General features: G+C 41.0%; 1 protein-coding gene across 10 annotated transcripts in view; it reads left to right on the top strand.

The window, feature by feature from the left end:
- The window catches only part of LOC127007879 (protein kinase C and casein kinase substrate in neurons protein 2-like), a 147,450-nt gene that overhangs the window by 62,241 nt on the left and 75,209 nt on the right, over positions 1-10,000 (top strand). The window lies entirely within an intron of this gene.

Here is a 10,000-nt window from a genome sequence, read left to right as displayed (position 1 = left end):
CTCTTCTTTCCTGCATTTTCTTCTTTCTCTTCTTTTCTCTTTTCCTCTTTTCCTGTCTCTTTGCGAACCTTCTCTTCTTATTTTCTCGTTTTTTCTAACCTTTCCTTTCTCTTCTATTTTCCTTATATATATACTTTTCTCCTCCTCCTCCTCCTCCTCCTCTTCCTCCTCCTCCTCCTCCTCTTCTTTTTTGTTTGCATACAACTTCTGTCTTGCCTCCTTAGCTCTTCTTCCCTTCCTCCTCCTCCTCCTCCTCCTCTTCCTCCTCCTCCTCCTCCTCCTCCTGAAATTCCTCCTCGTGTAATTTTCTTTAACAGTGTTGTCATGCAGCGCTTGAGAGAGAGAGAGAGAGAGAGAGAGAGAGAGAGAGAGAGAGAGAGAGAGAGAGAGAGAGAGAGAGAGAGGCACTGTTTTCAAGGCCTCTCTCCCTCCCTCCCCCTTTCATGACATCCACTCACCCATCTCCCCCCCCTCCCCCCCCTTCTCATCCGTCACTCCATCACCCTTACTGAGACCTGACAAACCCAATCAGGAAGTTGTTACGAGGAGGAGGAGGAGGAGGAGGAGGAGCTGTTACTGTAAGAGGACATTGAGAGGAAGGGAAGAAGAAGAAGAAGAAGAAGAAGAAGAAGAAGAAGAAGAAGAAGAAGAAGAAGAAGAGGAGGAGGAGGAGGAGGAGGAGGAGGAGGAGGAGGAGGAGGAGGAGCTGTTACTGTAAGAGGACATTGAGAAGAAGAAGAAGAAGAGAGAGAGAGAGAGAGAGAGAGAGAGAGAGAGAGAGAGAGAGAGAGAGAGAGAGAGAGAGAGAGAGAGAGAGAGAGAGTTAAAGAAGAAATAGCGCGAGAAAAATGAGACAGAAGAGGAGGAGGAAGAGGAAGAGAAAACGGAAAAATAAGAGGAAATAATGTTGAAAGAGACGAAAGAGAATGGGCAGAAGAATGACATGAAGAGGAAGAGGAAGAAGAAGAAGAGGAGGAGGAGGAGGAGAAACGGTAAGACGGAGCAAAGAGAAAAGAATGGTGATAAAAAGAAGAAAAATAAGAGGAGGAGGAGGAGGAAGAGGAAGAGGCATGTTGTAATATATTTTTCCTCCTGAGAGAGAGAGAGAGAGAGAGAGAGAGAGAGAGAGAGAGAGAGAGAGAGAGAGAGAGAGAGAGAGAGAACCGTAATGGCTAATGGCGAAGAAGAAGTTGAAATGATGGTGTAGATGATGGTGATGATGATGATGGAGGTAAAAAAGATAGTGGTGAGTGATCTGTTTGGTGGTAGTGGAGGTGGAGTAAGGAAGGATGGATGTGGTGTTGAGCTAGTGGTGGTGGTGGTGGTTGTGGTGGTGAGGAGGAGGAGGAGAAGCCTGCATTTAATAGAGGAGGAGGAGGTGGAGGAGGTGGTTGTGGTGGTGGAGGTGGTGGTGATGATGATGGTGGTGGTTGTGCTTGATGGGGTAATGAGAATGGTGTGTGTGTGGAGGTGAAGGAAGGAATGAAGGAGAAGGAGGAGGTGGTGGTGGAGATGGTGACGATGGTGGTGGTGGTGGTGGTGGATCTGTTGGTGGAGGTGGTGGTGGTGGTGGTGGTGGTTGTTGTAGTATTTATTTATTTTTTAGTAAAGGAAGCAACTCAAGGATAAAAAAAAAAGGCCGTGAAGAAAATAAAAAAAATGCCCGCTAAGAAAATAAAATAAAATTGCCCGCTAAGAAAATATAAAAAAAAATGCCCGCTAAGAAAATAAAATAAAATTGCCCGCTAAGAAAATATAAAAAAAATGCCCGCTTAGAAAATAAAAAAAATACCCGCTAAGAAAAAAAAATGCACGCTAAGAAAAAAAATAATGCACGCTAAGAAAATAAGAAAAAAATACCCGCTAAGAAAAAAGAAAAAAAAGAGCCCATGGAGGTGAAGGAATGGATGAAGGAGGTGGAGGTGGAGGTGGTGGAAGTGGTGGTGGAGGTGGTGGAAGTGGTGGTGTGCAGACGTGCCCCCGTTGTGCTAATATTTTGATTGCTCACTGAATACATGAAGACCAAGGAGAAGGAGGGAGAGAGAGAGGGAGGGAGAAGAAGAAGGAGGAAGAGGAGGAAAGGGAGAGGGAGAGATAAGAAGGAAGAGAGATAAGCCAAGCGGGGAAAGGAAGAGAAAAGAAGGAAGGAGAGATGCGAGGATGGAAGGAAGGGAGGGAAAGAGGAAGGAAGGGAGAGAGGCCGAAAAAGAAGGGAGGGGAAGGGAGAAGGTAAAAGAGGGATACTAAGGAATAAGTAAGGAAGGGGAAAGAGAAGGAGGAAGCGAGAGCACAAAAAGGAAGGGGGGGAAAGAGAGAAAGATGAAGGAGAAGGAGACCAGAAGGAAGGAAGAGGAAAGGAAGGAAGGAAAGAAAACTGAGTAAATAGGGGAATCTAAAGAGGAAGATGAAGAGGCAAGGAAGAGATAAGAGGAACAGAAGAAGAATAAGGATAGGCAAAGATAAAAGGGAGATAAAGACGAAAAGGGAAGCAAGGAAGAAAAAAGAAGGGAGTGTATGAAGGAAGGAAGGGAGAAGAAAATAATAATGGAGAGGGGAGGGAGAGGAAGAGGAAGCAAGTTAAGGAAGAACAAATGAAGGAGAATGAGGAAGGGAGGGAAGGAAGGAGGGAGGGAGAGGAAGGGAGGAATGCAGAGTGACACGAAGGCAAATGAAGCAAGAAGGGAGGAAGGCAAGGTATTCTCTCCCTCCTCCTCCTCCTCCTCCTCCTCCTCCTCCTCCTCCTCCTCATTAGTCGTAGCTGTCTTTTACAACTCATGAATCACAATCAGTAAACAATATATCAATAACAGAGAGAGAGAGAGAGAGAGAGAGAGAGAGAGAGAGAGAGAGAGAGAGAGAGAGAGAGAGGTTGATAGTCCTGTTATTGTTGTTGTTGTTGTTGTTCTTTGATGGTGATGATATTCTTACGTTCTGGTGGTGGTGGTGATGATGATGATGGTGGTGATGGTGATGACGGTGTGGAGTTGATGGTGTAGCAGTGGTGGTGATGATGTTAGGACCGCTGAAACTACTGAGTATTTAGGGCGTGAAGAAGAAGAAGAAAAAGAAGAAGGAATAAGTAGAGGAGGAGGAGGAAGCGAAGAAGAAAGAAAATAGAAAGAAAAAAATTATGTTAAAAGAAAGAAACAAAAAAAAAGTTGTATCAGGAGAAAGAAAGAAAGAAAGAAAGAAAGAAAAGGAGAAGTTGTATCAGAAGAAAGAAAGAAAGAAAGAAAGAAATAGGAGTTGTATCAGAAGAAAGAAAGAAAGAGAGAAAAAGGAGAAGGATCAGAAGAAAAAAGAAATAAAAGAAGGAAAAAAAGAAGTATCAGAAAAAGAAAAGATGAAGAAAAGAAGAAAAAGAGGAAGAAAAGCCTTAATTCCTTTCCCTCTCCTTCCCTCATTCTTTGTTTTCCTCCACCATTCTTTCCTCACCTTTTCCTCAGTCTCCCTTCCTCTTCTCTCCTCCCTTACCCTCCTCTTTGTTTAGCTTTCCTCCATCCATCTTCCTTCTCTCCCTCCCTCCCTCCCTTCCTTCTTCCTCCATAATACAAAACCAGAAGTGAAGGAAGGAAGAAGGAAAGAGGAGGAGGAGGAGGAGGAGGAGGAGGAAGAAGGGAATTAAGAGGAAGAGAACTAATTTTCAAGGAGAGTCACGCAAGTTACACACACACACACACACACACACACACACACACACACACACACACACACACACACACACACACGGCGCAGCATCCTCGGTCGCCCTAGATATATCCTTCATTGTTTCATGCCTCCCCCACCCACCTCTCTCTCTCTTGTGGTTACCAACTAGCGTCTTCCCCCTCCACTAACAGCCTCATTATGAACAGGTGGCGGAGAGAGAGAGAGAGAGAGAGAGAGAGAGAGAGAGAGAGAGAGAGAGAGAGAGAGAGAGAGAGAGAGAGAGAGAGAGAGAGAGTATTTATTGAGTGCTCTATTCTGCCCTCCTTTTTTTCCCTTCCCATTCTTCATTTTTTTTCCTTCTTTTCATTTCTTTCTTTCGTCCCTTTGGTCATCGATTCCTTCCTTCTCTTCACTCCTTTATCTTTTTCTCTCTCTCTCCCTTGTCTTTCTTCTTCCTTTTCTCTCCTCCTCCACCTCCTCTTCCTCCTTCTGCCCCCCTCCTTTTCCTCCTTTCATTATTCTTCAGGTTTTTTTTATCCTTACTGTCCTTACATAAATAAATAAATAAAAAAAGACAATATATATATAAAAGAAGACAAGTTAGACAGACGGACAAACAGACAGACAGACACACATAAACACCTTAAATGAGAGACAACGAAATGATGAAGAAAGAAAATAACAAGAGAAAGAATAAGAAAGAAATACTAAATAACATAAGAGAATGGAACCGAGAGAAATAAATGGAGAAACGTCTTTAAAGGAAGGAAGTAAGGAGGAGGAGGGGGAGGAAGGAGGAGGAGGAGGAAAAGGAAGGAGTGGAGGAAATGACAATGAGAGAGGAGGGAATGAATTTAAGAGAGAAGTGAAATTGGAAGAAATGGAGGGTGATAAAAGCCAGAGAGAGAGAGAGAGAGAGAGAGAGAGAGAGAGAGAGAGAGAGAGAGAGAGAGAGAGAGAATGTTTACCCACAGTCTGTTAGTGTTTTCTGGACTTTTAAACATCTAGGACTTTTAAATTTACATCTTTAGAATTGCGGAGTATTAGATGTCACGGAAGTTCATATAAGTAGTAGTAGTAGTAGTAGTGGTAGTAGTAAAATAGTAGTAATAGTAGTAGTAGTTGTAAAGTTGTAGTTGTAGTCGTAGTAGTAGTAGTAGTAGTTGTAGTAGTGGTAGTAGTTGTAAAGTAGTAGTTGTAGTAGTAGTAGTAGTAGTACAAGGGAAGAGGAATTTAAAACACTAAGTTGAAAAAACGAAAACAAAAAGAGGTGAAGATACTGTGAAACTATATAAAATTTTCTTCCTTTTCTTCTATTATTCTTTTCTTTTTCTTTTTTTTTTCCATTTTTCTATTTTATTTTTATTTTTTGTTCTTTTTGGTATATTTTCTTCCTTTTGTTTTTATATTTTGTCTTCCTTTTCATTTTCCTATTCTCCTCCTTTCCCTTATTTACATCACCGCATCAATAAAAAAAACTAACAATAAGATTAAAAATGAAACAAACGGAAATTAGAGGAAAACACTAACGACAACAACCTCCTTCCTTTCCCTCCCCCCCCCAAAAAAAAAAAAACATTAACAGCAACACAACATATAACAACCATCCTCTTCCCTTTCCTCTATATCCCTGCGGCAACACAAAGAAACACAACTCAATTCATTACTTCATCTCCACTCATTTTCCTCTTCCCCCCAACACAGGACAACACAACCCCCCAAAAAAAGAGGGGGAGGGGGGGAAATGGGGACAAGAGGGGAAGAGGGATGGGGAGGAGGGGGTTGGGGGCCAGGAGGGGAAGAGGGAGGGGGAGGAAGAGAGTGTCTGTTACAACTACAAACTTCCCCAACAAACACGAGGATGATAAAATAAATTGGAAACAGTCTGCCCCGAAACCACGAACCCTGCACCACCAAGGCCCCGCCCGAACAGCTGGCTAAGGAGAGGCTGAATTAGAGTGTGTGTGTGTGTGTGTGTGTGTGTGTGTGTGTGTGTGTGTGTTAAGTGAAAATAATCCTTGCTTCTGCGTCTTTAATTAAAACATTCGTGAATCGGTTCGTCTGTCAGTTAATTTTCTTCAGTCGTTCATTCACTCACTCAGTCAGTCACTCAGTCATCCATGCGTTCAGTCAGTCAGTCAGCCATTTCCTCATTTATTCTCATTCATTCAATCAGTCAGTCAGTCATCCATGCGTTCAGCCAATCAGTTAATCAATCAGTCAGTCAGTCAGTCATTCCTTCATTCAGTCAGTCAGTCAGTAAATCAGTCAGTCAGTAAGGCAGTCAGTCAGTCTTTTTATATACTTCTGTCTGTCTCATTTTCTGTCTATCTGTCTGTGTATGTATGTCTTTCTGCATGTGTATGTGTTGTCTGTGTCCATGTATGTCTGTGTGTCTGTCTACTTGTCTGTGTCTGTGTGTGTATCTGTCTGTCTGTGTGTGTATCTACGTGTTTCTGTCTTTCTGTCAATCATTCTCTCTCTCTCTCTCTCTCTCTCTCTCTCTCTCTCTCTCTCTCTCGTTCCCATACCCGCATCGAGACCAATATTTCAATTCGTCACAAGAATCATATAATACTTTTCCAATTTTTTCCCATCGATTTGAACTTGCTGGGCTGCGGCGAACCTTTTTTTATTTTATTTTATTTTATTTTTTATATATATTTTTATTTTTTTACCTTTTATTTTTTGGGTATATTTTCTTCCCTTTTCTATTTTTTTCCTTTTCATTTTTTTGTTTTCTTCCTATTCTTTTTTCTATAATTTCTTTCTTTTTTTTCCTCTTTTCTTCTTCTTTTCGATAACTGATCTGTTTATCATTTGTCTTGTTTGTTTTCTTTTTCTTTCTTTTTTCGACCTTTTCTTTCTTTTTCGATTTTTCTTTCTTTTTCTTTCTTTTGATTCTTTTCTTACTTTTTTCTTTATCTTGTGCTACTGATAGTTTTTTCTTCTTTCTCTTTATCTTTTTTCCTTCCTGTATTTTTGTCTTTCTTTATTTTCTTTGTATCGCGTTTATTATATTTTACTTATTTTCTTGTTTGTTGTCTTCTTTCTTTTTTCATTTTCGTGTTAGTAATTGTTCTGTCTGTGTGTATAAGAGAGAGAGAGAGAGAGAGAGAGAGAGAGAGAGAGAGAGAGAGAGAGAGAGGATTACACAAGTTTTGGGAGAGGAAATGAAGTCTGTTCAAGTTGTATTTGGGTCCCCTAGTGTGTGTGTGTGTGTGTGTGTGTGTGTGTGTGTGTAGCATCTTAAGGGATGTGAGTGATCGAGGTGAGAGAGAGAGAGAGAGAGAGAGAGAAGATATGCAGGTGTTGGTTATGTGTATCATTCTCTCTCTCTCTCTCTCTCTCTCATCCTTTATTTCTCCTTCCCTTCTCAACCACACATCACCACCACCACCATCATCATCATCATCATCATCATCATCATCACCACCACCACCACCACCACCACCACCACCACCACCACCACTACTACCATCACCATACCATCACCACCATTATACTGTCAATACTATAAACCACTTCATCACCACCTCACCACCACCTCCATCACCACAACCACCACCACCACCACCACAACCACCACCACCACCACCACAACCACCACCACCACCACCACCATTATACTGTCAATACTACAAACCACACCATCACCACCTCATCACCACCAATCACCACCTCATCACCACCACCATCACCATCACCACCACCACCATCATCACCACATTCACCACCACACTCACCCGGATCTCAGCACAGTGCCATTCTCCCACGGTGCCAACATTCTCTCTCTCTCTTTTTCTCGGTATGGAGGAAGAGAGGAATAAATGTTTATGTTCAAAAGGGATTGGATGTCTTGAGAGAGAGAGAGAGAGAGAGAGAGAGAGAGAGAGAGAGAGAGAGAGAGAGAGAGAGAGAGAGAGAGAGAGAGAATCAGACAGCTAACCACAGACATTTAAACACAGCCATTAAACTAGTCACCCAGTTAGCCAGACATACAGTTACCCAGACATACAGACAGATAGACAAGTTCAATACCGAGAGTCAGACAGATGGACAGACAGACATTCAATTCCCAGACACACAGACAGACAGACAGGCAGACACTCAATAGCCAGTCAGACAGAATGACAGACAGACAGACAGACGGATGGGGTGCCTCGTCATAGTGATCCAGGCTCTCAGATTACTCCCTGACTGCTTAATTGGCCTGTTAGTGGTCAGAGAGAGAGAGAGAGAGAGAGAGAGAGAGAGAGAGAGAGAGAGAGTGAGTAAAATGAAAATTACACGGGAGCACAGAAGTTGGGTGAGTGAGTTTAGGCGAAATTAAACAAACTCGCGGCGCAGTGAAGTAATTGGATAAAGAGTAAAGAAGGACGGACCTGGAAAAAAGGGAGAAGGGTAAAAAAGGGGGGAAGAAAAGCAAGATGGTGAGATGAAGTTGAAGGAAGGCAAGACTGAGATCAAGACGAAGAAAGAAGAGGAAGACAGATTGAGACCGAGGAAAGCAAAGTAGAGAAATCCAAAAATGTAACGAAGGACGGACTTGAAAAAAGAAGAAGGGGAAAAAAAGGGGAAGAAAAGCGCGAGACGGTGAAATGAAGTTGAAGGAAAGCAAAGGAGATGAAGAGGAAGAGGAAGAAATACAAGACAGAGTAAGACTCGGAAAAGCAAAGTAGAGAAGTCCAAAAATCTAACGAAGGACACTTAAAAAAAAAGGAAGAAGGGGAAGAAAAAGGGATGAAAAGCAAGACGGTAATATGAATTTGATCAAGATGAAGAACAAGACAGATTAAGACAGAGAAAAGTAAAAAAGAGAAGTCCAAAAATGTATCGAAGGACGGACTTGAAAAAAAAGAAGAGAAAAATTGAACAAAAGGAAGAATGCAAGATTAAGCTGAAGGAAAGCAAAGCAGATGAAGACGAAGAGGAAGTAATACAAGACAGATCAACAAGACAGAGGAAAGCAAAATAGAGAAATCCAAAACAATGGGATTAAGAAGAAAAGCAAGAATGTAAGATTAAGAGGAAGGAAAGCAAGGCAGATCAAGACAAGGAAAGAAGAGCAAGACAAATTAAATAAGACGGAGAAGCAGAATAGAGATATGCAAGACTTTGTGATCAAGACGAAGAAAAGAAAAACTGTGCGATAAGATGAAGAAAAGCAAGTCAGAAGAAGACAATTTAGTAGAAAGTAAGCCAAGACAGATCAAGTTGGAGGAAAGCAAGATGGATGAACACGAAGAAAATCAAGAGTGTGAAATGAAAATGAAGAAAACTACGACTGTGAAATTAGAACCAGAAAAGTGCGCGAGAAAAAAAACCGTAACACCAAGAATGAGCAAGTCGGAGGAAAGCAAGAAAGAGCAAGACACGATACCGCACGACAGTTCAAGTTTTTAAGATTAGCAGAACACTTGCGTAATACAAACATAATACAAGCATTGCCTCTATTGTTTTATTCCCCAGTTTGACTTTCTTTATTAATTCATCAGTTTTCATTGTTCTTTTGTCCCTCGTCTGTCTCCTTTGCCGTATAGAAAAGGGAAAAAAAGCTAACTATATTGTCACGTGTTATTCTCATTGTTTTATTCCCCAGTTTGACTTTCTTTATTAATTCATCAGTTTTCATTATTAGTTTGTCCCTCGTCTGTCTCCTTTGCCGTATAGAAAAGGAAAAAGATAAAAGGAAAAAAAACTAACTATTGTCACGTGTTTTTAATCATTGTTTTATTCCCCAGTTTGACTTTCTTTATTAATTCATCAGTTTTCATTATTAGTTCGTCCCTCGTCTGTCTCCTTTGCCGTATAGAAAAGGGAAAAGATAAAAGGGAAAAAAACTAACTATTGTCACGTGTTATTAATCATTGTTTTATTCCCCAGTTTGACTTTCTTTATTAATTCATCAGTTTTCATTATTAGTTCGTCCCTCGTCTGTCCCCTTTGCCGTATAGAAAAGGGAAAAGGTAAATAGGAAAAAAAGCTAACTATTGTCACGTGTTATTAATCATTGTTTTATTCCCCAGTTTGCCTTTCTTTATTAATTCATCAGTTTTCATTGTTATTTTGACCCTCGTCTGTCTCCTTTCCCGTATAGAAAAGGGAAAAGGTAAATAGGAAAAAAAAAATAACTTTGTATTGTCTCGTTATTTTTACTCATTATGAAAAAGGAAAAGAAAGAGAATATATTAAAAAAACAGACAGTAGGAAAGAAACACATTCGAGGAAACACACACACACACACACACACACACACACACACACACACACACACACACACACACACACACACACACACACACAAAGAATGGTAATGGACGTCGGAATGAAGAGAAGAAAATGGCTCTGT

This window comes from Eriocheir sinensis, chromosome 36 (genome assembly GCF_024679095.1).
Source record: "Eriocheir sinensis breed Jianghai 21 chromosome 36, ASM2467909v1, whole genome shotgun sequence".
NCBI lineage: Eukaryota > Metazoa > Arthropoda > Malacostraca > Decapoda > Varunidae > Eriocheir > Eriocheir sinensis.
The sequence above is the reverse complement of the archived record's forward strand: the minus strand, read 5'-3'. Positions and strand labels throughout refer to the sequence as shown.